This window comes from Hyla sarda, unplaced genomic scaffold (genome assembly GCF_029499605.1).
Source record: "Hyla sarda isolate aHylSar1 unplaced genomic scaffold, aHylSar1.hap1 scaffold_620, whole genome shotgun sequence".
NCBI classification, from domain to species: Eukaryota; Metazoa; Chordata; class Amphibia; order Anura; family Hylidae; genus Hyla; species Hyla sarda.
Window position 1 is genome coordinate 133,487 of NW_026610635.1, and position 26,698 is coordinate 160,184.

Consider the following 26,698-nt stretch of genomic DNA (forward strand, 5'->3'; position numbering starts at 1 on the left):
CTGTTTGGTGATGTCGTCTATTATGGCCTTCATAGAAGCAACAGGAGATTGTTGCATCCATCTAGAACCCTCAGAACTACAGTGCTATGATGTCACTCACTTCCACAGGCCTTGCAGAGTGTAAACAACAACAACCCAGCTTTGTTGTGTATGTAACCATAGGGATTTGTGATGTCACCTAGAACCTTCACAGCAGCGACAGCTTTATGAGGAGCATCAGCACTGCTCTGCCTGAGCAGAACCATCACCGCCATAGGTTGTCAAATAACCCGGATTTAACCCACACAGGTAAGTCCAATGGGGTGCAGGCATGTCCTCTATGCTTACAGCTTCCCGTGGGTGTTGGTTTGATACCGTTTGGGGACAGCCAAGGAGGCATCTGCAGGCAACAAAGGTAGGTGTGTGCTTGTGTGTGTGTTTCCTATGCAGATCCTAAGCCCAGTGTCACATGCAAGTAGGAGGAGTAAGAAGGGTTCCTGGCAAATCCGGGTTATGGATTGCATTTAAAAAGGCCCCGTGGGAGTGCAATGGGCCCCTGTCTTGCTGCTTAGCAATAATGGTATGGTTTAGGTTCTGCTGTGTGTACTGGTGGTTGACTGCCCCCCAGCCCAGAGTGTGCATGGAAAATTGTCTGGCAGCCTCCCTGACAGCAAGCAGTGATAGTGCCCATGAAGGGGACCTTGTTGGGCCCGCCCCTTTCACGGTTATCGCTTCTCGGCCTTTTGGCTAAGATCAAGTGTAGTATCTGTTCTTATCAGTTTAATATCTGATACGTCCCCTATCTGGGGACCATATATTAAATGGATTTTTTAGAACGGGGGCCGATTTCGAAGCTTGCTTCCGTCGCCCTATGCATTGACCCGATATGGCAGTATCTTCGGGTACAGTGCACCACCCCCTTACAGGGTTAAAAAGAAAGATTCCTACTTTCATTGCTACCTGCTTGCTGGCTAGCCAGCTAGCCAGCCCTGTGGGCCTTGCTGCTGCTGCTGCAGCCAAAAAACAAAAGGTGGTGCTGCTGCTGCTTCTGCTGCTTCTGCTTCTGCTTGTGTCTGGCCGCTGTTGGAGCGTCCAGGCACAGGACTTCTGCTGCTGCTGACTAAATGGCCTCCTTAATTGGATCATTTGAGTAGCCAGCACACCTGTGCAGGTAGGGCATGACATGATAGGCAGCTGCCTTGATAGCGGGTGGGTGCTGAATGTTCCTAATTGACAAAATAAGATTAATGCTTATGAAGAAATATAAAATCTCATCCCTTCCCCAATATCGCGCCACACCCCTACCCCTTAATTTCCCTGGTTGAACTTGATGGACATATGTCTTTTTTCGACCGTACTAACTATGTAACTATGTAACATAACATGGGGGGGGTCTCCTGGCTGTTCACACAGGTGTGTCATTGCTGTACATTGACCATGCATTGCTTCTGTGGTATTGCAAAGGCAAAGACAAATGCTTCCAGCCATCCATTGCACTAATGGATTGGTCATCAGCTGGCTGTCTATGTCCCGCATCAATATAGACCAAAGTACAGAGTGTTAGGCTATGCTATTGTGCACCTACCTGATGCATCAGAAGGTGCGAGGCCCTTGCTAAATTCTGTGCACAGACTTTGAGATCTATACTTTAGACTGTATCTAAACCTGCTCCAACATGGACTGACATTCTGGCCTACTTTCAGCCGATGCGACTTGTCTGTCGCTGAACAGTCGCTTTTTATGTATTCAGCACCTATGTATAATGTTGTAAAAATGCTCTAGAAGCTAAAGTCGCAGAAATGTCACACATATTTGGCCTGCAACTTTCTGTGCGACAAATTCAGACAGGAAAAATCAGTATAAATCCTTAGAAAATTATCCCCCAGTGTCTCCATCTGCTGGCGGTATTGAATAAGCATTGCTGCACTGATGGGGTATGCATTAGACGAAAAAAAAAGAAGAAAAAGAAGAATAATACGCCCAGAAAAGAGGCGAAAAGGAGAAAAACGTAAAAAAACGTGAAAAAAAAGTAAGAGGAAGAGAAGGGAAAAAAAGGTGGAAATGGGTTTAAAAGTGATTTTCGGCGGAGAAATATATATATATATATATATATATATATATATATACGCGCACACACACACATATATATAAACGTATTCTCCGTTGAGATATTGCAGCCGCTGCTGTGTCCAGGCCCAGGAGCCTTAGCACTGTGCTGTGATGTCACTCAATACCACTGACATCACTAGGTGTAAACAACATCTCTCCTTTGCTGTGTATGTGACTATGGAGCTGTTTGGTGATGTCGTCTATTATGGCCTTCATAGAAGCAACAGGAGATTGTTGCATCCATCTAGAACCCTCAGAACTACAGTGCTATGATGTCACTCACTTCCACAGGCCTTGCAGAGTGTAAACAACAACAACCCAGCTTTGTTGTGTATGTAACCATAGGGATTTGTGATGTCACCTAGAACCTTCACAGCAGCGACAGCTTTATGAGGAGCATCAGCACTGCTCTGCCTGAGCAGAACCATCACCGCCATAGGTTGTCAAATAACCCGGATTTAACCCACACAGGTAAGTCCAATGGGGTGCAGGCATGTCCTCTATGCTTACAGCTTCCCGTGGGTGTTGGTTTGATACCGTTTGGGGACAGCCAAGGAGGCATCTGCAGGCAACAAAGGTAGGTGTGTGCTTGTGTGTGTGTTTCCTATGCAGATCCTAAGCCCAGTGTCACATGCAAGTAGGAGGAGTAAGAAGGGTTCCTGGCAAATCCGGGTTATGGATTGCATTTAAAAAGGCCCCGTGGGAGTGCAATGGGCCCCTGTCTTGCTGCTTAGCAATAATGGTATGGGTTTAGGTTCTGCTGTGTGTACTGGTGGTTGACTGCCCCCCAGCCCAGAGTGTGCATGGAAAATTGTCTGGCAGCCTCCCTGACAGCAAGCAGTGATAGTGCCCATGAAGGGGACCTTGTTGGGCCCGCCCCTTTCACGGTTATCGCTTCTCGGCCTTTTGGCTAAGATCAAGTGTAGTATCTGTTCTTATCAGTTTAATATCTGATACGTCCCCTATCTGGGGACATATATTAAATGGATTTTTGAGAACGGGGGGCCGATTTCGAAGCTTGCTTCCGTCGCCCTATGCATTGACCCGATATGGCAGTATCTTCGGGTACAGTGCACCACCCCCTTACAGGGTTAAAAAGAAAGATTCCTACTTTCATTGCTACCTGCTTGCTGGCTAGCCAGCTAGCCAGCCCTGTGGGCCTTGCTGCTGCTGCTGCAGCCAAAAAACAAAAGGTGGTGCTGCTGCTGCTTCTGCTGCTTCTGCTTCTGCTTGTGTCTGGCCGCTGTTGGAGCATCCAGGCACAGGACTTCTGCTGCTGCTGACTAAATGGCCTCCTTAATTGGATCATTTGAGTAGCCAGCACACCTGTGCAGGTAGGGCATGACATGATAGGCAGCTGCCTTGATAGCGGGTGGGTGCTGAATGTTCCTAATTGACAAAATAAGATTAATGCTTATGAAGAAATATAAAATCTCATCCCTTCCCCAATATCGCGCCACACCCCTACCCCTTAATTCCCTGGTTGAACTTGATGGACATATGTCTTTTTTCGACCGTACTAACTATGTAACTATGTAACATAACATGGGGGGGGGTCTCCTGGCTGTTCACACAGGTGTGTCATGTACATTGACCATGCATTGCTTCTGTGGTATTGCAAAGGCAAAGACAAATGCTTCCAGCCATCCATTGCACTAATGGATTGGTCATCAGCTGGCTGTCTATGTCCCGCATCAATATAGACCAAAGTACAGAGGGTTAGGCTATGCTATTGTGCACCTACCTGATGCATCAGAAGGTGCGAGGCCCTTGCTAAATTCTGTGCACAGACTTTGAGATCTATACTTTAGACTGTATCTAAACCTGCTCCAACATGGACTGACATTCTGGCCTACTTTCAGCCGATGCGACTTGTCTGTCGCTGAACAGTCGCTTTTTATGTATTCAGCACCTATGTATAATGTTGTAAAAATGCTCTAGAAGCTAAAGTCGCAGAAATGTCACACATATTTGGCCTGCAACTTTCTGTGCGACAAATTCAGACAGGAAAAATCAGTATAAATCCTTAGAAAATTATCCCCCAGTGTCTCCATCTGCTGGCGGTATTGAATAAGCATTGCTGCACTGATGGGGTATGCATTAGACGAAAAAAAAGAAGAAAAAGAAGAATAATACGCCCAGAAAAGAGGCGAAAAGGAGAAAAACGTAAAAAAAACGTGAAAAAAAAGTAAGAGGAAGAGAAGGGAAAAAAAGGTGGAAATGGGTTTAAAAGTGATTTCGGCGGAGAAATATATATATATATATATATATATATATATATATATATATATATATATATATATACGCGCACACACACACATATATATAAACGTATTCTCCGTTGAGATATTGCAGCCGCTGCTGTGTCCAGGCCCAGGAGCCTTAGCACTGTGCTGTGATGTCACTCAATACCACTGACATCACTAGGTGTAAACAACATCTCTCCTTTGCTGTGTATGTGACTATGGAGCTGTTTGGTGATGTCGTCTATTATGGCCTTCATAGAAGCAACAGGAGATTGTTGCATCCATCTAGAACCCTCAGAACTACAGTGCTATGATGTCACTCACTTCCACAGGCCTTGCAGAGTGTAAACAACAACAACCCAGCTTTGTTGTGTATGTAACCATAGGGATTTGTGATGTCACCTAGAACCTTCACAGCAGCGACAGCTTTATGAGGAGCATCAGCACTGCTCTGCCTGAGCAGAACCATCACCGCCATAGGTTGTCAAATAACCCGGATTTAACCCACACAGGTAAGTCCAATGGGGTGCAGGCATGTCCTCTATGCTTACAGCTTCCCGTGGGTGTTGGTTTGATACCGTTTGGGGACAGCCAAGGAGGCATCTGCAGGCAACAAAGGTAGGTGTGTGCTTGTGTGTGTGTTTCCTATGCAGATCCTAAGCCCAGTGTCACATGCAAGTAGGAGGAGTAAGAAGGGTTCCTGGCAAATCCGGGTTATGGATTGCATTTAAAAAGGCCCCGTGGGAGTGCAATGGGCCCCTGTCTTGCTGCTTAGCAATAATGGTATGGGTTTAGGTTCTGCTGTGTGTACTGGTGGTTGACTGCCCCCCAGCCCAGAGTGTGCATGGAAAATTGTCTGGCAGCCTCCCTGACAGCAAGCAGTGATAGTGCCCATGAAGGGGACCTTGTTGGGCCCGCCCCTTTCACGGTTATCGCTTCTCGGCCTTTTGGCTAAGATCAAGTGTAGTATCTGTTCTTATCAGTTTAATATCTGATACGTCCCCTATCTGGGGACCATATATTAAATGGATTTTTGAGAACGGGGGCCGATTTCGAAGCTTGCTTCCGTCGCCCTATGCATTGACCCGATATGGCAGTATCTTCGGGTACAGTGCACCACCCCCTTACAGGGTTAAAAAGAAAGATTCCTACTTTCATTGCTACCTGCTTGCTGGCTAGCCAGCTAGCCAGCCCTGTGGGCCTTGCTGCTGCTGCTGCAGCCAAAAAACAAAAGGTGGTGCTGCTGCTGCTTCTGCTGCTTCTGCTTCTGCTTGTGTCTGGCCGCTGTTGGAGCGTCCAGGCACAGGACTTCTGCTGCTGCTGACTAAATGGCCTCCTTAATTGGATCATTTGAGTAGCCAGCACACCTGTGCAGGTAGGGCATGACATGATAGGCAGCTGCCTTGATAGCGGGTGGGTGCTGAATGTTCCTAATTGACAAAATAAGATTAATGCTTATGAAGAAATATAAAATCTCATCCCTTCCCCAATATCGCGCCACACCCCTACCCCTTAATTCCCTGGTTGAACTTGATGGACATATGTCTTTTTTCGACCGTACTAACTATGTAACTATGTAACATAACATGGGGGGGGTCTCCTGGCTGTTCACACAGGTGTGTCATTGCTGTACATTGACCATGCATTGCTTCTGTGGTATTGCAAAGGCAAAGACAAATGCTTCCAGCCATCCATTGCACTAATGGATTGGTCATCAGCTGGCTGTCTATGTCCCGCATCAATATAGACCAAAGTACAGAGGGTTAGGCTATGCTATTGTGCACCTACCTGATGCATCAGAAGGTGCGAGGCCCTTGCTAAATTCTGTGCACAGACTTTGAGATCTATACTTTAGACTGTATCTAAACCTGCTCCAACATGGACTGACATTCTGGCCTACTTTCAGCCGATGCGACTTGTCTGTCACTGAACAGTCGCTTTTTATGTATTCAGCACCTATGTATAATGTTGTAAAAATGCTCTAGAAGCTAAAGTCGCAGAAATGTCACACATATTTGGCCTGCAACTTTCTGTGCGACAAATTCAGACAGGAAAAATCAGTATAAATCCTTAGAAAATTATCCCCCAGTGTCTCCATCTGCTGGCGGTATTGAATAAGCATTGCTGCACTGATGGGGTATGCATTAGACGAAAAAAAAGAAGAAAAAGAAGAATAATACGCCCAGAAAAGAGGCGAAAAGGAGAAAAACGTAAAAAAACGTGAAAAAAAAGTAAGAGGAAGAGAAGGGAAAAAAAGGTGGAAATGGGTTTAAAAGTGATTTCGGCGGAGAAATATATATATATATATATATATATATATATATATATATATATATACGCGCACACACACACATATATATAAACGTATTCTCCGTTGAGATATTGCAGCCGCTGCTGTGTCCAGGCCCAGGAGCCTTAGCACTGTGCTGTGATGTCACTCAATACCACTGACATCACTAGGTGTAAACAACATCTCTCCTTTGCTGTGTATGTGACTATGGAGCTGTTTGGTGATGTCGTCTATTATGGCCTTCATAGAAGCAACAGGAGATTGTTGCATCCATCTAGAACCCTCAGAACTACAGTGCTATGATGTCACTCACTTCCACAGGCCTTGCAGAGTGTAAACAACAACAACCCAGCTTTGTTGTGTATGTAACCATAGGGATTTGTGATGTCACCTAGAACCTTCACAGCAGCGACAGCTTTATGAGGAGCATCAGCACTGCTCTGCCTGAGCAGAACCATCACCGCCATAGGTTGTCAAATAACCCGGATTTAACCCACACAGGTAAGTCCAATGGGGTGCAGGCATGTCCTCTATGCTTACAGCTTCCCGTGGGTGTTGGTTTGATACCGTTTGGGGACAGCCAAGGAGGCATCTGCAGGCAACAAAGGTAGGTGTGTGCTTGTGTGTGTGTTTCCTATGCAGATCCTAAGCCCAGTGTCACATGCAAGTAGGAGGAGTAAGAAGGGTTCCTGGCAAATCCGGGTTATGGATTGCATTTAAAAAGGCCCCGTGGGAGTGCAATGGGCCCCTGTCTTGCTGCTTAGCAATAATGGTATGGGTTTAGGTTCTGCTGTGTGTACTGGTGGTTGACTGCCCCCCAGCCCAGAGTGTGCATGGAAAATTGTCTGGCAGCCTCCCTGACAGCAAGCAGTGATAGTGCCCATGAAGGGGACCTTGTTGGGCCCGCCCCTTTCACGGTTATCGCTTCTCGGCCTTTTGGCTAAGATCAAGTGTAGTATCTGTTCTTATCAGTTTAATATCTGATACGTCCCCTATCTGGGGACCATATATTAAATGGATTTTTGAGAACGGGGGCCGATTTCGAAGCTTGCTTCCGTCGCCCTATGCATTGACCCGATATGGCAGTATCTTCGGGTACAGTGCACCACCCCCTTACAGGGTTAAAAAGAAAGATTCCTACTTTCATTGCTACCTGCTTGCTGGCTAGCCAGCTAGCCAGCCCTGTGGGCCTTGCTGCTGCTGCTGCAGCCAAAAAACAAAAGGTGGTGCTGCTGCTGCTTCTGCTGCTTCTGCTTCTGCTTGTGTCTGGCCGCTGTTGGAGCATCCAGGCACAGGACTTCTGCTGCTGCTGACTAAATGGCCTCCTTAATTGGATCATTTGAGTAGCCAGCACACCTGTGCAGGTAGGGCATGACATGATAGGCAGCTGCCTTGATAGCGGGTGGGTGCTGAATGTTCCTAATTGACAAAATAAGATTAATGCTTATGAAGAAATATAAAATCTCATCCCTTCCCCAATATCGCGCCACACCCCTACCCCTTAATTCCCTGGTTGAACTTGATGGACATATGTCTTTTTTCGACCGTACTAACTATGTAACTATGTAACATAACATGGGGGGGGTCTCCTGGCTGTTCACACAGGTGTGTCATTGCTGTACATTGACCATGCATTGCTTCTGTGGTATTGCAAAGGCAAAGACAAATGCTTCCAGCCATCCATTGCACTAATGGATTGGTCATCAGCTGGCTGTCTATGTCCCGCATCAATATAGACCAAAGTACAGAGGGTTAGGCTATGCTATTGTGCACCTACCTGATGCATCAGAAGGTGCGAGGCCCTTGCTAAATTCTGTGCACAGACTTTGAGATCTATACTTTAGACTGTATCTAAACCTGCTCCAACATGGACTGACATTCTGGCCTACTTTCAGCCGATGCGACTTGTCTGTCGCTGAACAGTCGCTTTTTATGTATTCAGCACCTATGTATAATGTTGTAAAAATGCTCTAGAAGCTAAAGTCGCAGAAATGTCACACATATTTGGCCTGCAACTTTCTGTGCGACAAATTCAGACAGGAAAAATCAGTATAAATCCTTAGAAAATTATCCCCCAGTGTCTCCATCTGCTGGCGGTATTGAATAAGCATTGCTGCACTGATGGGGTATGCATTAGACGAAAAAAAAGAAGAAAAAGAAGAATAATACGCCCAGAAAAGAGGCGAAAAGGAGAAAAACGTAAAAAAAACGTGAAAAAAAAGTAAGAGGAAGAGAAGGGAAAAAAAGGTGGAAATGGGTTTAAAAGTGATTTCGGCGGAGAAATATATATATATATATATATATATATATATATATATATATATATACGCGCACACACACACATATATATAAACGTATTCTCCGTTGAGATATTGCAGCCGCTGCTGTGTCCAGGCCCAGGAGCCTTAGCACTGTGCTGTGATGTCACTCAATACCACTGACATCACTAGGTGTAAACAACATCTCTCCTTTGCTGTGTATGTGACTATGGAGCTGTTTGGTGATGTCGTCTATTATGGCCTTCATAGAAGCAACAGGAGATTGTTGCATCCATCTAGAACCCTCAGAACTACAGTGCTATGATGTCACTCACTTCCACAGGCCTTGCAGAGTGTAAACAACAACAACCCAGCTTTGTTGTGTATGTAACCATAGGGATTTGTGATGTCACCTAGAACCTTCACAGCAGCGACAGCTTTATGAGGAGCATCAGCACTGCTCTGCCTGAGCAGAACCATCACCGCCATAGGTTGTCAAATAACCCGGATTTAACCCACACAGGTAAGTCCAATGGGGTGCAGGCATGTCCTCTATGCTTACAGCTTCCCGTGGGTGTTGGTTTGATACCGTTTGGGGACAGCCAAGGAGGCATCTGCAGGCAACAAAGGTAGGTGTGTGCTTGTGTGTGTGTTTCCTATGCAGATCCTAAGCCCAGTGTCACATGCAAGTAGGAGGAGTAAGAAGGGTTCCTGGCAAATCCGGGTTATGGATTGCATTTAAAAAGGCCCCGTGGGAGTGCAATGGGCCCCTGTCTTGCTGCTTAGCAATAATGGTATGGGTTTAGGTTCTGCTGTGTGTACTGGTGGTTGACTGCCCCCCAGCCCAGAGTGTGCATGGAAAATTGTCTGGCAGCCTCCCTGACAGCAAGCAGTGATAGTGCCCATGAAGGGGACCTTGTTGGGCCCGCCCCTTTCACGGTTATCGCTTCTCGGCCTTTTGGCTAAGATCAAGTGTAGTATCTGTTCTTATCAGTTTAATATCTGATACGTCCCCTATCTGGGGACCATATATTAAATGGATTTTTGAGAACGGGGGCCGATTTCGAAGCTTGCTTCCGTCGCCCTATGCATTGACCCGATATGGCAGTATCTTCGGGTACAGTGCACCACCCCCTTACAGGGTTAAAAAGAAAGATTCCTACTTTCATTGCTACCTGCTTGCTGGCTAGCCAGCTAGCCAGCCCTGTGGGCCTTGCTGCTGCTGCTGCAGCCAAAAAACAAAAGGTGGTGCTGCTGCTGCTTCTGCTGCTTCTGCTTCTGCTTGTGTCTGGCCGCTGTTGGAGCGTCCAGGCACAGGACTTCTGCTGCTGCTGACTAAATGGCCTCCTTAATTGGATCATTTGAGTAGCCAGCACACCTGTGCAGGTAGGGCATGACATGATAGGCAGCTGCCTTGATAGCGGGTGGGTGCTGAATGTTCCTAATTGACAAAATAAGATTAATGCTTATGAAGAAATATAAAATCTCATCCCTTCCCCAATATCGCGCCACACCCCTACCCCTTAATTCCCTGGTTGAACTTGATGGACATATGTCTTTTTTCGACCGTACTAACTATGTAACTATGTAACATAACATGGGGGGGGTCTCCTGGCTGTTCACACAGGTGTGTCATTGCTGTACATTGACCATGCATTGCTTCTGTGGTATTGCAAAGGCAAAGACAAATGCTTCCAGCCATCCATTGCACTAATGGATTGGTCATCAGCTGGCTGTCTATGTCCCGCATCAATATAGACCAAAGTACAGAGGGTTAGGCTATGCTATTGTGCACCTACCTGATGCATCAGAAGGTGCGAGGCCCTTGCTAAATTCTGTGCACAGACTTTGAGATCTATACTTTAGACTGTATCTAAACCTGCTCCAACATGGACTGACATTCTGGCCTACTTTCAGCCGATGCGACTTGTCTGTCACTGAACAGTCGCTTTTTATGTATTCAGCACCTATGTATAATGTTGTAAAAATGCTCTAGAAGCTAAAGTCGCAGAAATGTCACACATATTTGGCCTGCAACTTTCTGTGCGACAAATTCAGACAGGAAAAATCAGTATAAATCCTTAGAAAATTATCCCCCAGTGTCTCCATCTGCTGGCGGTATTGAATAAGCATTGCTGCACTGATGGGGTATGCATTAGACGAAAAAAAAGAAGAAAAAGAAGAATAATACGCCCAGAAAAGAGGCGAAAAGGAGAAAAACGTAAAAAAACGTGAAAAAAAAGTAAGAGGAAGAGAAGGGAAAAAAAGGTGGAAATGGGTTTAAAAGTGATTTCGGCGGAGAAATATATATATATATATATATATATATATATATATATATATACGCGCACACACACACATATATATAAACGTATTCTCCGTTGAGATATTGCAGCCGCTGCTGTGTCCAGGCCCAGGAGCCTTAGCACTGTGCTGTGATGTCACTCAATACCACTGACATCACTAGGTGTAAACAACATCTCTCCTTTGCTGTGTATGTGACTATGGAGCTGTTTGGTGATGTCGTCTATTATGGCCTTCATAGAAGCAACAGGAGATTGTTGCATCCATCTAGAACCCTCAGAACTACAGTGCTATGATGTCACTCACTTCCACAGGCCTTGCAGAGTGTAAACAACAACAACCCAGCTTTGTTGTATGTAACCATAGGGATTTGTGATGTCACCTAGAACCTTCACAGCAGCGACAGCTTTATGAGGAGCATCAGCACTGCTCTGCCTGAGCAGAACCATCACCGCCATAGGTTGTCAAATAACCCGGATTTAACCCACACAGGTAAGTCCAATGGGGTGCAGGCATGTCCTCTATGCTTACAGCTTCCCGTGGGTGTTGGTTTGATACCGTTTGGGGACAGCCAAGGAGGCATCTGCAGGCAACAAAGGTAGGTGTGTGCTTGTGTGTGTGTTTCCTATGCAGATCCTAAGCCCAGTGTCACATGCAAGTAGGAGGAGTAAGAAGGGTTCCTGGCAAATCCGGGTTATGGATTGCATTTAAAAAGGCCCTGTGGGAGTGCAATGGGTCCCTGTCTTGCTGCTTAGCAATAATGGTATGGGTTTAGGTTCTGCTGTGTGTACTGGTGGTTGACTGCCCCCCAGCCCAGAGTGTGCATGGAAAATTGTCTGGCAGCCTCCCTGACAGCAAGCAGTGATAGTGCCCATGAAGGGGACCTTGTTGGGCCCGCCCCTTTCACGGTTATCGCTTCTCGGCCTTTTGGCTAAGATCAAGTGTAGTATCTGTTCTTATCAGTTTAATATCTGATACGTCCCCTATCTGGGGACCATATATTAAATGGATTTTTGAGAACGGGGGCCGATTTCGAAGCTTGCTTCCGTCGCCCTATGCATTGACCCGATATGGCAGTATCTTCGGGTACAGTGCACCACCCCCTTACAGGGTTAAAAAGAAAGATTCCTACTTTCATTGCTACCTGCTTGCTGGCTAGCCAGCTAGCCAGCCCTGTGGGCCTTGCTGCTGCTGCAGCCAAAAAACAAAAGGTGGTGCTGCTGCTTCTGCTGCTTCTGCTTGTGTCTGGCCGCTGTTGGAGCGTCCAGGCACAGGACTTCTGCTGCTGCTGACTAAATGGCCTCCTTAATTGGATCATTTGAGTAGCCAGCACACCTGTGCAGGTAGGGCATGACATGATAGGCAGCTGCCTTGATAGCGGGTGGGTGCTGAATGTTCCTAATTGACAAAATAAGATTAATGCTTATGAAGAAATATAAAATCTCATCCCTTCCCCAATATCGCGCCACACCCCTACCCCTTAATTCCCTGGTTGAACTTGATGGACATATGTCTTTTTTCGACCGTACTAACTATGTAACTATGTAACATAACATGGGGGGGGGGGGGGGGTCTCCTGGCTGTTCACACAGGTGTGTCATTGCTGTACATTGACCATGCATTGCTTCTGTGGTATTGCAAAGGCAAAGACAAATGCTTCCAGCCATCCATTGCACTAATGGATTGGTCATCAGCTGGCTGTCTATGTCCCGCATCAATATAGACCAAAGTACAGAGGGTTAGGCTATGCTATTGTGCACCTACCTGATGCATCAGAAGGTGCGAGGCCCTTGCTAAATTCTGTGCACAGACTTTGAGATCTATACTTTAGACTGTATCTAAACCTGCTCCAACATGGACTGACATTCTGGCCTACTTTCAGCCGATGCGACTTGTCTGTCGCTGAACAGTCGCTTTTTATGTATTCAGCACCTATGTATAATGTTGTAAAAATGCTCTAGAAGCTAAAGTCGCAGAAATGTCACACATATTTGGCCTGCAACTTTCTGTGCGACAAATTCAGACAGGAAAAATCAGTATAAATCCTTAGAAAATTATCCCCCAGTGTCTCCATCTGCTGGCGGTATTGAATAAGCATTGCTGCACTGATGGGGTATGCATTAGACGAAAAAAAAGAAGAAAAAGAAGAATAATACGCCCAGAAAAGAGGCGAAAAGGAGAAAAACGTAAAAAAACGTGAAAAAAAAGTAAGAGGAAGAGAAGGGAAAAAAAGGTGGAAATGGGTTTAAAAGTGATTTCGGCGGAGAAATATATATATATATATATATATATATATATATATATATATATATATATATATATACGCGCACACACACACATATATATAAACGTATTCTCCGTTGAGATATTGCAGCCGCTGCTGTGTCCAGGCCCAGGAGCCTTAGCACTGTGCTGTGATGTCACTCAATACCACTGACATCACTAGGTGTAAACAACATCTCTCCTTTGCTGTGTATGTGACTATGGAGCTGTTTGGTGATGTCGTCTATTATGGCCTTCATAGAAGCAACAGGAGATTGTTGCATCCATCTAGAACCCTCAGAACTACAGTGCTATGATGTCACTCACTTCCACAGGCCTTGCAGAGTGTAAACAACAACAACCCAGCTTTGTTGTGTATGTAACCATAGGGATTTGTGATGTCACCTAGAACCTTCACAGCAGCGACAGCTTTATGAGGAGCATCAGCACTGCTCTGCCTGAGCAGAACCATCACCGCCATAGGTTGTCAAATAACCCGGATTTAACCCACACAGGTAAGTCCAATGGGGTGCAGGCATGTCCTCTATGCTTACAGCTTCCCGTGGGTGTTGGTTTGATACCGTTTGGGGACAGCCAAGGAGGCATCTGCAGGCAACAAAGGTAGGTGTGTGCTTGTGTGTGTGTTTCCTATGCAGATCCTAAGCCCAGTGTCACATGCAAGTAGGAGGAGTAAGAAGGGTTCCTGGCAAATCCGGGTTATGGATTGCATTTAAAAAGGCCCCGTGGGAGTGCAATGGGCCCCTGTCTTGCTGCTTAGCAATAATGGTATGGGTTTAGGTTCTGCTGTGTGTACTGGTGGTTGACTGCCCCCCAGCCCAGAGTGTGCATGGAAAATTGTCTGGCAGCCTCCCTGACAGCAAGCAGTGATAGTGCCCATGAAGGGGACCTTGTTGGGCCCGCCCCTTTCACGGTTATCGCTTCTCGGCCTTTTGGCTAAGATCAAGTGTAGTATCTGTTCTTATCAGTTTAATATCTGATACGTCCCCTATCTGGGGACCATATATTAAATGGATTTTTGAGAACGGGGGCCGATTTCGAAGCTTGCTTCCGTCGCCCTATGCATTGACCCGATATGGCAGTATCTTCGGGTACAGTGCACCACCCCCTTACAGGGTTAAAAAGAAAGATTCCTACTTTCATTGCTACCTGCTTGCTGGCTAGCCAGCTAGCCAGCCCTGTGGGCCTTGCTGCTGCTGCAGCCAAAAAACAAAAGGTGGTGCTGCTGCTTCTGCTGCTTCTGCTTGTGTCTGGCCGCTGTTGGAGCGTCCAGGCACAGGACTTCTGCTGCTGCTGACTAAATGGCCTCCTTAATTGGATCATTTGAGTAGCCAGCACACCTGTGCAGGTAGGGCATGACATGATAGGCAGCTGCCTTGATAGCGGGTGGGTGCTGAATGTTCCTAATTGACAAAATAAGATTAATGCTTATGAAGAAATATAAAATCTCATCCCTTCCCCAATATCGCGCCACACCCCTACCCCTTAATTCCCTGGTTGAACTTGATGGACATATGTCTTTTTTCGACCGTACTAACTATGTAACTATGTAACATAACATGGGGGGGGGAGGGGGGGGGGGTCTCCTGGCTGTTCACACAGGTGTGTCATTGCTGTACATTGACCATGCATTGCTTCTGTGGTATTGCAAAGGCAAAGACAAATGCTTCCAGCCATCCATTGCACTAATGGATTGGTCATCAGCTGGCTGTCTATGTCCCGCATCAATATAGACCAAAGTACAGAGGGTTAGGCTATGCTATTGTGCACCTACCTGATGCATCAGAAGGTGCGAGGCCCTTGCTAAATTCTGTGCACAGACTTTGAGATCTATACTTTAGACTGTATCTAAACCTGCTCCAACATGGACTGACATTCTGGCCTACTTTCAGCCGATGCGACTTGTCTGTCGCTGAACAGTCGCTTTTTATGTATTCAGCACCTATGTATAATGTTGTAAAAATGCTCTAGAAGCTAAAGTCGCAGAAATGTCACACATATTTGGCCTGCAACTTTCTGTGCGACAAATTCAGACAGGAAAAATCAGTATAAATCCTTAGAAAATTATCCCCCAGTGTCTCCATCTGCTGGCGGTATTGAATAAGCATTGCTGCACTGATGGGGTATGCATTAGACGAAAAAAAAGAAGAAAAAGAAGAATAATACGCCCAGAAAAGAGGCGAAAAGGAGAAAAACTTAAAAAAACGTGAAAAAAAAGTAAGAGGAAGAGAAGGGAAAAAAAGGTGGAAATGGGTTTAAAAGTGATTTCGGCGGAGAAATATATATATATATATATATATATATATATATATATATATATATATATATATATACGCGCACACACACACATATATATAAACGTATTCTCCGTTGAGATATTGCAGCCGCTGCTGTGTCCAGGCCCAGGAGCCTTAGCACTGTGCTGTGATGTCACTCAATACCACTGACATCACTAGGTGTAAACAACATCTCTCCTTTGCTGTGTATGTGACTATGGAGCTGTTTGGTGATGTCGTCTATTATGGCCTTCATAGAAGCAACAGGAGATTGTTGCATCCATCTAGAACCCTCAGAACTACAGTGCTATGATGTCACTCACTTCCACAGGCCTTGCAGAGTGTAAACAACAACAACCCAGCTTTGTTGTGTATGTAACCATAGGGATTTGTGATGTCACCTAGAACCTTCACAGCAGCGACAGCTTTATGAGGAGCATCAGCACTGCTCTGCCTGAGCAGAACCATCACCGCCATAGGTTGTCAAATAACCCGGATTTAACCCACACAGGTAAGTCCAATGGGGTGCAGGCATGTCCTCTATGCTTACAGCTTCCCGTGGGTGTTGGTTTGATACCGTTTGGGGACAGCCAAGGAGGCATCTGCAGGCAACAAAGGTAGGTGTGTGCTTGTGTGTGTGTTTCCTATGCAGATCCTAAGCCCAGTGTCACATGCAAGTAGGAGGAGTAAGAAGGGTTCCTGGCAAATCCGGGTTATGGATTGCATTTAAAAAGGCCCCGTGGGAGTGCAATGGGCCCCTGTCTTGCTGCTTAGCAATAATGGTATGGGTTTAGGTTCTGCTGTGTGTACTGGTGGTTGACTGCCCCCCAGCCCAGAGTGTGCATGGAAAATTGTCTGGCAGCCTCCCTGACAGCAAGCAGTGATAGTGCCCATGAAGGGGACCTTGTTGGGCCCGCCCCTTTCACGGTTATCGCTTCTCGGCCTTTTGGCTAAGATCAAGTGTAGTATCTGTTCTTATCAGTTTAATATCTGATACGTCCCCTATCTGGGGACCATATATTAAATGGATTTTTGAGAACGGGGGCCGATTTCGAAGCTTGCTTCCGTCGCCCTATGCATTGACCCGATATGGCAGTATCTTCGGGTACAGTGCACCACCCCCTTACAGGGTTAAAAAGAAAGATTCCTACTTTCATTGCTACCTGCTTGCTGGCTAGCCAGCTAGCCAGCCCTGTGGGCCTTGCTGCTGCTGCAGCCAAAAAACAAAAGGTGGTGCTGCTGCTTCTGCTGCTTCTGCTTGTGTCTGGCCGCTGTTGGAGCGTCCAGGCACAGGACTTCTGCTGCTGCTGACTAAATGGCCTCCTTAATTGGATCATTTGAGTAGCCAGCACACCTGTGCAGGTAGGGCATGACATGATAGGCAGCTGCCTTGATAGCGGGTGGGTGCTGAATGTTCCTAATTGACAAAATAAGATTAATGCTTATGAAGAAATATAAAATCTCATCCCTTCCCCAATATCGCGCCACACCCCTACCCCTTAATTCCCTGGTTGAACTTGATGGACATATGTCTTTTTTCGACCGTACTAACTATGTAACTATGTAACATAACATGGGGGGGGGGGGGGGGTCTCCTGGCTGTTCACACAGGTGTGTCATTGCTGTACATTGACCATGCATTGCTTCTGTGGTATTGCAAAGGCAAAGACAAATGCTTCCAGCCATCCATTGCACTAATGGATTGGTCATCAGCTGGCTGTCTATGTCCCGCATCAATATAGACCAAAGTACAGAGGGTTAGGCTATGCTATTGTGCACCTACCTGATGCATCAGAAGGTGCGAGGCCCTTGCTAAATTCTGTGCACAGACTTTGAGATCTATACTTTAGACTGTATCTAAACCTGCTCCAACATGGACTGACATTCTGGCCTACTTTCAGCCGATGCGACTTGTCTGTCGCTGAACAGTCGCTTTTTATGTATTCAGCACCTATGTATAATGTTGTAAAAATGCTCTAGAAGCTAAAGTCGCAGAAATGTCACACATATTTGGCCTGCAACTTTCTGTGCGACAAATTCAGACAGGAAAAATCAGTATAAATCCTTAGAAAATTATCCCCCAGTGTCTCCATCTGCTGGCGGTATTGAATAAGCATTGCTGCACTGATGGGGTATGCATTAGACGAAAAAAAAGAAGAAAAAGAAGAATAATACGCCCAGAAAAGAGGCGAAAAGGAGAAAAACGTAAAAAAACGTGAAAAAAAAGTAAGAGGAAGAGAAGGGAAAAAAAGGTGGAAATGGGTTTAAAAGTGATTTCGGCGGAGAAATATATATATATATATATATATATATATATATATATATACGCGCACACACACACATATATATAAACGTATTCTCCGTTGAGATATTGCAGCCGCTGCTGTGTCCAGGCCCAGGAGCCTTAGCACTGTGCTGTGATGTCACTCAATACCACTGACATCACTAGGTGTAAACAACATCTCTCCTTTGCTGTGTATGTGACTATGGAGCTGTTTGGTGATGTCGTCTATTATGGCCTTCATAGAAGCAACAGGAGATTGTTGCATCCATCTAGAACCCTCAGAACTACAGTGCTATGATGTCACTCACTTCCACAGGCCTTGCAGAGTGTAAACAACAACAACCCAGCTTTGTTGTGTATGTAACCATAGGGATTTGTGATGTCACCTAGAACCTTCACAGCAGCGACAGCTTTATGAGGAGCATCAGCACTGCTCTGCCTGAGCAGAACCATCACCGCCATAGGTTGTCAAATAACCCGGATTTAACCCACACAGGTAAGTCCAATGGGGTGCAGGCATGTCCTCTATGCTTACAGCTTCCCGTGGGTGTTGGTTTGATACCGTTTGGGGACAGCCAAGGAGGCATCTGCAGGCAACAAAGGTAGGTGTGTGCTTGTGTGTGTGTTTCCTATGCAGATCCTAAGCCCAGTGTCACATGCAAGTAGGAGGAGTAAGAAGGGTTCCTGGCAAATCCGGGTTATGGATTGCATTTAAAAAGGCCCCGTGGGAGTGCAATGGGCCCCTGTCTTGCTGCTTAGCAATAATGGTATGGGTTTAGGTTCTGCTGTGTGTACTGGTGGTTGACTGCCCCCCAGCCCAGAGTGTGCATGGAAAATTGTCTGGCAGCCTCCCTGACAGCAAGCAGTGATAGTGCCCATGAAGGGGACCTTGTTGGGCCCGCCCCTTTCACGGTTATCGCTTCTCGGCCTTTTGGCTAAGATCAAGTGTAGTATCTGTTCTTATCAGTTTAATATCTGATACGTCCCCTATCTGGGGACCATATATTAAATGGATTTTTGAGAACGGGGGCCGATTTCGAAGCTTGCTTCCGTCGCCCTATGCATTGACCCGATATGGCAGTATCTTCGGGTACAGTGCACCACCCCCTTACAGGGTTAAAAAGAAAGATTCCTACTTTCATTGCTACCTGCTTGCTGGCTAGCCAGCTAGCCAGCCCTGTGGGCCTTGCTGCTGCTGCAGCCAAAAAACAAAAGGTGGTGCTGCTGCTTCTGCTGCTTCTGCTTGTGTCTGGCCGCTGTTGGAGCGTCCAGGCACAGGACTTCTGCTGCTGCTGACTAAATGGCCTCCTTAATTGGATCATTTGAGTAGCCAGCACACCTGTGCAGGTAGGGCATGACATGATAGGCAGCTGCCTTGATAGCGGGTGGGTGCTGAATGTTCCTAATTGACAAAATAAGATTAATGCTTATGAAGAAATATAAAATCTCATCCCTTCCCCAATATCGCGCCACACCCCTACCCCTTAATTCCCTGGTTGAACTTGATGGACATATGTCTTTTTTCGACCGTACTAACTATGTAACTATGTAACATAACATGGGGGGGGGGGGGGGGGTCTCCTGGCTGTTCACACAGGTGTGTCATTGCTGTACATTGACCATGCATTGCTTCTGTGGTATTGCAAAGGCAAAGACAAATGCTTCCAGCCATCCATTGCACTAATGGATTGGTCATCAGCTGGCTGTCTATGTCCCGCATCAATATAGACCAAAGTACAGAGGGTTAGGCTATGCTATTGTGCACCTACCTGATGCATCAGAAGGTGCGAGGCCCTTGCTAAATTCTGTGCACAGACTTTGAGATCTATACTTTAGACTGTATCTAAACCTGCTCCAACATGGACTGACATTCTGGCCTACTTTCAGCCGATGCGACTTGTCTGTCGCTGAACAGTCGCTTTTTATGTATTCAGCACCTATGTATAATGTTGTAAAAATGCTCTAGAAGCTAAAGTCGCAGAAATGTCACACATATTTGGCCTGCAACTTTCTGTGCGACAAATTCAGACAGGAAAAATCAGTATAAATCCTTAGAAAATTATCCCCCAGTGTCTCCATCTGCTGGCGGTATTGAATAAGCATTGCTGCACTGATGGGGTATGCATTAGACGAAAAAAAAGAAGAAAAAGAAGAATAATACGCCCAGAAAAGAGGCGAAAAGGAGAAAAACGTAAAAAAACGTGAAAAAAAAGTAAGAGGAAGAGAAGGGAAAAAAAGGTGGAAATGGGTTTAAAAGTGATTTCGGCGGAGAAATATATATATATATATATATATATATATATATATATATATATATATATATATACGCGCACACACACACATATATATATAAACGTATTCTCCGTTGAGATATTGCAGCCGCTGCTGTGTCCAGGCCCAGGAGCCTTAGCACTGTGCTGTGATGTCACTCAATACCACTGACATCACTAGGTGTAAACAACATCTCTCCTTTGCTGTGTATGTGACTATGGAGCTGTTTGGTGATGTCGTCTATTATGGCCTTCATAGAAGCAACAGGAGATTGTTGCATCCATCTAGAACCCTCAGAACTACAGTGCTATGATGTCACTCACTTCCACAGGCCTTGCAGAGTGTAAACAACAACAACCCAGCTTTGTTGTTTATGTAACCATAGGGATTTGTGATGTCACCTAGAACCTTCACAGCAGCGACAGCTTTATGAGGAGCATCAGCACTGCTCTGCCTGAGCAGAACCATCACCGCCATAGGTTGTCAAATAACCCGGATTTAACCCACACAGGTAAGTCCAATGGGGTGCAGGCATGTCCTCTATGCTTACAGCTTCCCGTGGGTGTTGGTTTGATACCGTTTGGGGACAGCCAAGGAGGCATCTGCAGGCAACAAAGGTAGGTGTGTGCTTGTGTGTGTGTTTCCTATGCAGATCCTAAGCCCAGTGTCACATGCAAGTAGGAGGAGTAAGAAGGGTTCCTGGCAAATCCGGGTTATGGATTGCATTTAAAAAGGCCCCGTGGGAGTGCAATGGGCCCCTGTCTTGCTGCTTAGCAATAATGGTATGGGTTTAGGTTCTGCTGTGTGTACTGGTGGTTGACTGCCCCCCAGCCCAGAGTGTGCATGGAAAATTGTCTGGCAGCCTCCCTGACAGCAAGCAGTGATAGTGCCCATGAAGGGGACCTTGTTGGGCCCGCCCCTTTCACGGTTATCGCTTCTCGGCCTTTTGGCTAAGATCAAGTGTAGTATCTGTTCTTATCAGTTTAATATCTGATACGTCCCCTATCTGGGAACCATATATTAAATGGATTTTTGAGAACGGGGGCCGATTTCGAAGCTTGCTTCCGTCGCCCTATGCATTGACCCGATATGGCAGTATCTTCGGGTACAGTGCACCACCCCCTTACAGGGTTAAAAAGAAAGATTCCTACTTTCATTGCTACCTGCTTGCTGGCTAGCCAGCTAGCCAGCCCTGTGGGCCTTGCTGCTGCTGCAGCCAAAAACAAAAGGTGGTGCTGCTGCTTCTGCTGCTTCTGCTTGTGTCTGGCCGCTGTTGGAGCGTCCAGGCACAGGACTTCTGCTGCTGCTGACTAAATGGCCTCCTTAATTGGATCATTTGAGTAGCCAGCACACCTGTGCAGGTAGGGCATGACATGATAGGCAGCTGCCTTGATAGCGGGTGGGTGCTGAATGTTCCTAATTGACAAAATAAGATTAATGCTTATGAAGAAATATAAAATCTCATCCCTTCCCCAATATCGCGCCACACCCCTACCCCTTAATTCCCTGGTTGAACTTGATGGACATATGTCTTTTTTCGACCGTACTAACTATGTAACTATGTAACATAACATGGGGGGGGGGGGGGGGGTCTCCTGGCTGTTCACACAGGTGTGTCATTGCTGTACATTGACCATGCATTGCTTCTGTGGTATTGCAAAGGCAAAGACAAATGCTTCCAGCCATCCATTGCACTAATGGATTGGTCATCAGCTGGCTGTCTATGTCCCGCATCAATATAGACCAAAGTACAGAGGGTTAGGCTATGCTATTGTGCACCTACCTGATGCATCAGAAGGTGCGAGGCCCTTGCTAAATTCTGTGCACAGACTTTGAGATCTATACTTTAGACTGTATCTAAACCTGCTCCAACATGGACTGACATTCTGGCCTACTTTCAGCCGATGCGACTTGTCTGTCGCTGAACAGTCGCTTTTTATGTATTCAGCACCTATGTATAATGTTGTAAAAATGCTCTAGAAGCTAAAGTCGCAGAAATGTCACACATATTTGGCCTGCAACTTTCTGTGCGACAAATTCAGACAGGAAAAATCAGTATAAATCCTTAGAAAATTATCCCCCAGTGTCTCCATCTGCTGGCGGTATTGAATAAGCATTGCTGCACTGATGGGGTATGCATTAGACGAAAAAAAAGAAGAAAAAGAAGAATAATACGCCCAGAAAAGAGGCGAAAAGGAGAAAAACGTAAAAAAACGTGAAAAAAAAGTAAGAGGAAGAGAAGGGAAAAAAAGGTGGAAATGGGTTTAAAAGTGATTTCGGCGGAGAAATATATATATATATATATATATATATATATATATATATATATATACGCGCACACACACACATATATATAAACGTATTCTCCGTTGAGATATTGCAGCCGCTGCTGTGTCCAGGCCCAGGAGCCTTAGCACTGTGCTGTGATGTCACTCAATACCACTGACATCACTAGGTGTAAACAACATCTCTCCTTTGCTGTGTATGTGACTATGGAGCTGTTTGGTGATGTCGTCTATTATGGCCTTCATAGAAGCAACAGGAGATTGTTGCATCCATCTAGAACCCTCAGAACTACAGTGCTATGATGTCACTCACTTCCACAGGCCTTGCAGAGTGTAAACAACAACAACCCAGCTTTGTTGTGTATGTAACCATAGGGATTTGTGATGTCACCTAGAACCTTCACAGCAGCGACAGCTTTATGAGGAGCATCAGCACTGCTCTGCCTGAGCAGAACCATCACCGCCATAGGTTGTCAAATAACCCGGATTTAACCCACACAGGTAAGTCCAATGGGGTGCAGGCATGTCCTCTATGCTTACAGCTTCCCGTGGGTGTTGGTTTGATACCGTTTGGGGACAGCCAAGGAGGCATCTGCAGGCAACAAAGGTAGGTGTGTGCTTGTGTGTGTGTTTCCTATGCAGATCCTAAGCCCAGTGTCACATGCAAGTAGGAGGAGTAAGAAGGGTTCCTGGCAAATCCGGGTTATGGATTGCATTTAAAAAGGCCCCGTGGGAGTGCAATGGGCCCCTGTCTTGCTGCTTAGCAATAATGGTATGGGTTTAGGTTCTGCTGTGTGTACTGGTGGTTGACTGCCCCCCAGCCCAGAGTGTGCATGGAAAATTGTCTGGCAGCCTCCCTGACAGCAAGCAGTGATAGTGCCCATGAAGGGGACCTTGTTGGGCCCGCCCCTTTCACGGTTATCGCTTCTCGGCCTTTTGGCTAAGATCAAGTGTAGTATCTGTTCTTATCAGTTTAATATCTGATACGTCCCCTATCTGGGGACCATATATTAAATGGATTTTTGAGAACGGGGGCCGATTTCGAAGCTTGCTTCCGTCGCCCTATGCATTGACCCGATATGGCAGTATCTTCGGGTACAGTGCACCACCCCCTTACAGGGTTAAAAAGAAAGATTCCTACTTTCATTGCTACCTGCTTGCTGGCTAGCCAGCTAGCCAGCCCTGTGGGCCTTGCTGCTGCTGCAGCCAAAAAACAAAAGGTGGTGCTGCTGCTTCTGCTGCTTCTGCTTGTGTCTGGCCGCTGTTGGAGCGTCCAGGCACAGGACTTCTGCTGCTGCTGACTAAATGGCCTCCTTAATTGGATCATTTGAGTAGCCAGCACACCTGTGCAGGTAGGGCATGACATGATAGGCAGCTGCCTTGATAGCGGGTGGGTGCTGAATGTTCCTAATTGACAAAATAAGATTAATGCTTATGAAGAAATATAAAATCTCATCCCTTCCCCAATATCGCGCCACACCCCTACCCCTTAATTCCCTGGTTGAACTTGATGGACATATGTCTTTTTTCGACCGTACTAACTATGTAACTATGTAACATAACATGGGGGGGGGGGGGGGGGGTCTCCTGGCTGTTCACACAGGTGTGTCATTGCTGTACATTGACCATGCATTGCTTCTGTGGTATTGCAAAGGCAAAGACAAATGCTTCCAGCCATCCATTGCACTAATGGATTGGTCATCAGCTGGCTGTCTATGTCCCGCATCAATATAGACCAAAGTACAGAGGGTTAGGCTATGCTATTGTGCACCTACCTGATGCATCAGAAGGTGCGAGGCCCTTGCTAAATTCTGTGCACAGACTTTGAGATCTATACTTTAGACTGTATCTAAACCTGCTCCAACATGGACTGACATTCTGGCCTACTTTCAGCCGATGCGACTTGTCTGTCGCTGAACAGTCGCTTTTTATGTATTCAGCACCTATGTATAATGTTGTAAAAATGCTCTAGAAGCTAAAGTCGCAGAAATGTCACACATATTTGGCCTGCAACTTTCTGTGCGACAAATTCAGACAGGAAAAATCAGTATAAATCCTTAGAAAATTATCCCCCAGTGTCTCCATCTGCTGGCGGTATTGAATAAGCATTGCTGCACTGATGGGGTATGCATTAGACGAAAAAAAAGAAGAAAAAGAAGAATAATACGCCCAGAAAAGAGGCGAAAAGGAGAAAAACGTAAAAAAACGTGAAAAAAAAGTAAGAGGAAGAGAAGGGAAAAAAAGGTGGAAATGGGTTTAAAAGTGATTTCGGCGGAGAAATATATATATATATATATATATATATATATATATATATATACGCGCACACACACACATATATATAAACGTATTCTCCGTTGAGATATTGCAGCCGCTGCTGTGTCCAGGCCCAGGAGCCTTAGCACTGTGCTGTGATGTCACTCAATACCACTGACATCACTAGGTGTAAACAACATCTCTCCTTTGCTGTGTATGTGACTATGGAGCTGTTTGGTGATGTCGTCTATTATGGCCTTCATAGAAGCAACAGGAGATTGTTGCATCCATCTAGAACCCTCAGAACTACAGTGCTATGATGTCACTCACTTCCACAGGCCTTGCAGAGTGTAAACAACAACAACCCAGCTTTGTTGTGTATGTAACCATAGGGATTTGTGATGTCACCTAGAACCTTCACAGCAGCGACAGCTTTATGAGGAGCATCAGCACTGCTCTGCCTGAGCAGAACCATCACCGCCATAGGTTGTCAAATAACCCGGATTTAACCCACACAGGTAAGTCCAATGGGGTGCAGGCATGTCCTCTATGCTTACAGCTTCCCGTGGGTGTTGGTTTGATACCGTTTGGGGACAGCCAAGGAGGCATCTGCAGGCAACAAAGGTAGGTGTGTGCTTGTGTGTGTGTTTCCTATGCAGATCCTAAGCCCAGTGTCACATGCAAGTAGGAGGAGTAAGAAGGGTTCCTGGCAAATCCGGGTTATGGATTGCATTTAAAAAGGCCCCGTGGGAGTGCAATGGGCCCCTGTCTTGCTGCTTAGCAATAATGGTATGGGTTTAGGTTCTGCTGTGTGTACTGGTGGTTGACTGCCCCCCAGCCCAGAGTGTGCATGGAAAATTGTCTGGCAGCCTCCCTGACAGCAAGCAGTGATAGTGCCCATGAAGGGGACCTTGTTGGGCCCGCCCCTTTCACGGTTATCGCTTCTCGGCCTTTTGGCTAAGATCAAGTGTAGTATCTGTTCTTATCAGTTTAATATCTGATACGTCCCCTATCTGGGGACCATATATTAAATGGATTTTTGAGAACGGGGGCCGATTTCGAAGCTTGCTTCCGTCGCCCTATGCATTGACCCGATATGGCAGTATCTTCGGGTACAGTGCACCACCCCCTTACAGGGTTAAAAAGAAAGATTCCTACTTTCATTGCTACCTGCTTGCTGGCTAGCCAGCTAGCCAGCCCTGTGGGCCTTGCTGCTGCTGCAGCCAAAAAACAAAAGGTGGTGCTGCTGCTTCTGCTTGTGTCTGGCCGCTGTTGGAGCGTCCAGGCACAGGACTTCTGCTGCTGCTGACTAAATGGCCTCCTTAATTGGATCATTTGAGTAGCCAGCACACCTGTGCAGGTAGGGCATGACATGATAGGCAGCTGCCTTGATAGCGGGTGGGTGCTGAATGTTCCTAATTGACAAAATAAGATTAATGCTTATGAAGAAATATAAAATCTCATCCCTTCCCCAATATCGCGCCACACCCCTACCCCTTAATTCCCTGGTTGAACTTGATGGACATATGTCTTTTTTCGACCGTACTAACTATGTAACTATGTAACATAACATGGGGGGGGGGGGGGGGGGGGTCTCCTGGCTGTTCACACAGGTGTGTCATTGCTGTACATTGACCATGCATTGCTTCTGTGGTATTGCAAAGGCAAAGACAAATGCTTCCAGCCATCCATTGCACTAATGGATTGGTCATCAGCTGGCTGTCTATGTCCCGCATCAATATAGACCAAAGTACAGAGGGTTAGGCTATGCTATTGTGCACCTACCTGATGCATCAGAAGGTGCGAGGCCCTTGCTAAATTCTGTGCACAGACTTTGAGATCTATACTTTAGACTGTATC

The 26,698-nt window shown here is 46.1% G+C and overlaps 12 non-coding genes across 12 annotated transcripts; all 12 read left to right on the forward strand.

The window, feature by feature from the left end:
- Positions 1–706: 706 nt before the first annotated feature.
- On the forward strand, positions 707–897 carry LOC130341400 (U2 spliceosomal RNA). Its single transcript, XR_008881345.1, has one exon. It is a non-coding gene; the product is annotated as a U2 spliceosomal RNA (small nuclear RNA).
- Positions 898–2,978: 2,081 nt separating this feature from the next.
- LOC130341401 (U2 spliceosomal RNA) lies at positions 2,979–3,169 on the forward strand. Its single transcript, XR_008881346.1, has one exon. It is a non-coding gene; the product is annotated as a U2 spliceosomal RNA (small nuclear RNA).
- A 2,096-nt stretch (positions 3,170–5,265) lies between these two features.
- Positions 5,266–5,456, forward strand: LOC130341377 (U2 spliceosomal RNA). The gene has a single exon (XR_008881325.1). It is a non-coding gene; the product is annotated as a U2 spliceosomal RNA (small nuclear RNA).
- A 2,088-nt stretch (positions 5,457–7,544) lies between these two features.
- Positions 7,545–7,735, forward strand: LOC130341378 (U2 spliceosomal RNA). Its single transcript, XR_008881326.1, has one exon. It is a non-coding gene; the product is annotated as a U2 spliceosomal RNA (small nuclear RNA).
- Positions 7,736–9,824: 2,089 nt separating this feature from the next.
- On the forward strand, positions 9,825–10,015 carry LOC130341379 (U2 spliceosomal RNA). Its single transcript, XR_008881327.1, has one exon. It is a non-coding gene; the product is annotated as a U2 spliceosomal RNA (small nuclear RNA).
- Positions 10,016–12,097: 2,082 nt separating this feature from the next.
- On the forward strand, positions 12,098–12,288 carry LOC130341380 (U2 spliceosomal RNA). Its single transcript, XR_008881328.1, has one exon. It is a non-coding gene; the product is annotated as a U2 spliceosomal RNA (small nuclear RNA).
- A 2,094-nt stretch (positions 12,289–14,382) lies between these two features.
- LOC130341381 (U2 spliceosomal RNA) lies at positions 14,383–14,573 on the forward strand. The gene has a single exon (XR_008881329.1). It is a non-coding gene; the product is annotated as a U2 spliceosomal RNA (small nuclear RNA).
- A 2,099-nt stretch (positions 14,574–16,672) lies between these two features.
- On the forward strand, positions 16,673–16,863 carry LOC130341383 (U2 spliceosomal RNA). Its single transcript, XR_008881331.1, has one exon. It is a non-coding gene; the product is annotated as a U2 spliceosomal RNA (small nuclear RNA).
- Positions 16,864–18,941: 2,078 nt separating this feature from the next.
- LOC130341384 (U2 spliceosomal RNA) lies at positions 18,942–19,132 on the forward strand. Its single transcript, XR_008881332.1, has one exon. It is a non-coding gene; the product is annotated as a U2 spliceosomal RNA (small nuclear RNA).
- A 2,095-nt stretch (positions 19,133–21,227) lies between these two features.
- On the forward strand, positions 21,228–21,418 carry LOC130341402 (U2 spliceosomal RNA). The gene has a single exon (XR_008881347.1). It is a non-coding gene; the product is annotated as a U2 spliceosomal RNA (small nuclear RNA).
- Positions 21,419–23,502: 2,084 nt separating this feature from the next.
- On the forward strand, positions 23,503–23,693 carry LOC130341386 (U2 spliceosomal RNA). Its single transcript, XR_008881333.1, has one exon. It is a non-coding gene; the product is annotated as a U2 spliceosomal RNA (small nuclear RNA).
- Positions 23,694–25,775: 2,082 nt separating this feature from the next.
- Positions 25,776–25,966, forward strand: LOC130341387 (U2 spliceosomal RNA). The gene has a single exon (XR_008881334.1). It is a non-coding gene; the product is annotated as a U2 spliceosomal RNA (small nuclear RNA).
- The last annotated feature ends 732 nt before the right edge of the window (positions 25,967–26,698 follow it).